The following is a 3065-nucleotide window of genomic DNA, read 5'->3' as shown; positions in this document are numbered from 1 at the left end:
ACTGACTCACACTTTAGTATTTTACCTTTCTGTTGGAAAGACAAAAAGAAAAAAAAAAAAAAAAAAAGGAAAGACAGACGCCAGGTATCCGATGAACTGAACCCAATTTATCAATTAAGCTAGTTACACCTTCAAAGTTCCAGGTCACCAAAGATTTGGGAAGCTATTGTAAAAGTTTAACCTATAGACCTTTTTTCATTTTTTTTTAATTTATTTATTTATGATAGTCGGGGGGGGGAGAGAGAGAGAGAGAGAGAGAGAGAGAGAGAGAGAGAGAGGAGAGAGAGAGGCAGAGACATAGGCAGAGAGAGAAGCAGGCTCCATGCACCGGGAGCCCGACGTGGGACTCGATCCCGGGTCTCCAGGATCGCGCCCTGGGCCAAGGGCAGGCGCCAAACCGCTGCGCCACGCAGGGATTCCCCCCTTTTTTCATTTGTTTCTTTTTCTTTTTTTTTTAACCTGCTTGCTCGTCACAAGGAAAAGTACACGAGACGGACAAAATCGATCATTTGAAGTAGTTTCCGTGGACAAATCCTCAGAGGCACAACTCCACTAATCCGTTGAGTTCACAGCAAAGTTGAGTACGCCCGTCCCTCGGGGCCTGGACCCTCCGGCATGGGCATGGCATCCGGGTGGGTCCCGGTGGAACAAGGGGATAAGTAGTTCTCCTTTTCTTTTCTGTGCCTGTGGGTCTAACAAGACACCACACGTGTCTTGTTTCTTTGTAATGAGGTGGCGGAAGGGTCTATCTCGATCACCACCATTCCAGGCCCACAAACTGTGACGGGAGCACAGCACATCCCACCGCCCACCCCAACGGCGGCGGGGGCGGGGGCGCGTGGGGACAAAACCGGTTATCCGTATGAAGTGTGACGGTGATAGGTAGCTCCCAGGACACGTCTTTTTACAGGAAACCCACAGGGACCGCGGATACGCAGAGATGACTGAGGCTGATGTGAATCCGAAGGCCTACCCCCTGGCAGATGCCCACCTCCCCAAGAAACTCCTGGACGCGTGTTCAGCAGTCCCGTAACTACAAGCAGCTTCGGAAAGGAGCCCACGAAGCCACCAAAACCCTCTGTGGAGAGGCATCTCTGAGTTCATCCTGATGGCTGGCTGCAGACGCCGAGCCCCTGGAGATCATCCCGCACCGTCCGCCGCCCGCCTGCCTGCCTGCCGCGTGAAGAGAAGAACGTGCCCTACGTGTTCGTGCGCTCCAAGCAGGCCCTCGGGCGGGCCTGCGGGGGGTCCGGGCCTGTCCTCGCCTGTCCCGTCACCATCCAAGGAGGCTCGCAGCCAAAGCCGCAGATCCAGTCCATTCAGCAGTCCATCGAAAGGCTCTTCGTGGAAACCGCTGGCCTCTGTCCCACCCCTCACGGAGCCCAGCCCTCCCCCCTGGGGTTGTGTCTACCGTCTGCGTTCGCATGTAGTTTCTCCAGCTGCCTTCTCTCGTTCTTTTTTTTTTTTTTAAATTTTTATTTATTTATGATAGTCACAGAGAGAGAGAGAGGCAGAGACACAGGCAGAGGGAGAAGCAGGCTCCCCGCAGGGAACCCGATGCGGGCACACGAGCCCAGGGTACCCCTTCCACCTCCCCAACCCCCGCCCCGCATCCAGCCCCGAGAGGAAGGCAGCCGCCCAACCACTGAGCCACCCAGGCGTCCGTCCCTCTTTTCCTTTCTCTTATCCGTCAACCTTCCAGCCTTCCGCCTCCACCTCCGCCTGTTCCTTCATCTCGGTTTCGTCCTGGAAAACAGGCTTTGTCCGTGGTTGCCTCCCTCTCAGCCCTCTGAAAGAGGTGGAGTGGGTTGGGCATCAGTTCTGGTGCTCGTGCGTGCGTGTGGACTTGGGATTTCCGGCGTCCGCCTGCCTGGCCTGCTTTCCCCGTCTTCTTCATGATTTGGACTCAAGGGAAGTGGCGGGGGGGGGGGGGGGGAGATCGGGTCCTTATTTCTCTGGACCACCTCTTGGGTCCCATCCCACGAGGCATCTTTCTGATGGGGTGACCTAGAAGTCCGAACGTAGGGAGGGAGAGAGAGAGAGAGAGAGAGAGAGACAGAGGAGAGAGGAGAGAGGAAGGGGCAGAGACCTAGGCAGAGGGAGAAGAAGCAGGCTCCACGCAAGGACACAAACAAACCTTCCAAAAAAAGAGAAGGAAAAAAAAGGTAAACTTGCGGCAACGGCCCGGCCGCTCGGGGGTCGAGCTCCGCCTTCAGCCCAGGGCGTGGTCCTGGAGACGCGGGCTCAGAGTCCCAGGTCAGGCGCTCTGGATGGAGCCTGCTTCTCCGTCTCCGTCTGTGTCTGATGAAAGAAAGAAAGAAAGAAAGAAAGAAAGAAAGAAAGAAAGAAAGAAAGAAAGAAAGAAAGAAAGAAAGAAAGAAAAGAAAAGAAAAGAAAAGAAAGAAAAGAAAATGAATAAATAGTAAGTAAGCAAGTAAGTACGTACGTACATACATACATACATAAATGCACATACATACAAACAAAGACAAACTCGGGGCAACGGCCCGGCCGCTCGGGGGTCGAGCTCCGCCTTCAGCCCAGGGCGTGGTTCTGGAGACGCGGGCTCAGAGTCCCAGGTCAGGCGCTCTGGATGGAGCCTGCTTCTCCGTCTCCGTCTGTGTCTGATGAAAGAAAGAAAGAAAGAAAGAAAGAAAGAAAGAAAGAAAGAAAGAAAGAAAGAAAAGAAAATGAATAAATAGTAAGTAAGCAAGTAAGTACGTACGTACATACATACATACATAAATGCACATACATACAAACAAACCTTCCAAAAAAAGAGAAGGAAAAAAAAGAGAAACTAGGGGCAACGGCCCGGCCGCTCGGGGGTCGAGCTCCGCCTTCAGCCCAGGGCGTGGTTCTGGAGACGCGGGCTCAGAGTCCCAGGTCAGGCGCTCTGGATGGAACCTGCTTCTCCGTCTCTCCGTCTCTGATAAATAATAAATAAATAAATAAATAATAAATAAATAAATAAATAAATAAATACATACATACATACATACATACATACATACATACATAAATACATAAATGCATGAAAGATAAACAAACGAATGAATAAATGA

At 51.9% G+C, this 3065-nt stretch overlaps 1 pseudogene; it reads left to right on the top strand.

The window, feature by feature from the left end:
- The first annotated feature begins 346 nt into the window (after positions 1-346).
- On the top strand, positions 347-1905 carry LOC140629015 (uncharacterized; annotated as a pseudogene).
- The last annotated feature ends 1160 nt before the right edge of the window (positions 1906-3065 follow it).

The sequence above is a fragment of the Canis lupus genome, chromosome Y, assembly GCF_048164855.1.
Source record: "Canis lupus baileyi chromosome Y, mCanLup2.hap1, whole genome shotgun sequence".
NCBI classification, from domain to species: domain Eukaryota; kingdom Metazoa; phylum Chordata; class Mammalia; order Carnivora; family Canidae; genus Canis; species Canis lupus.
The sequence above is the reverse complement of the archived record's forward strand: the minus strand, read 5'-3'. Positions and strand labels throughout refer to the sequence as shown.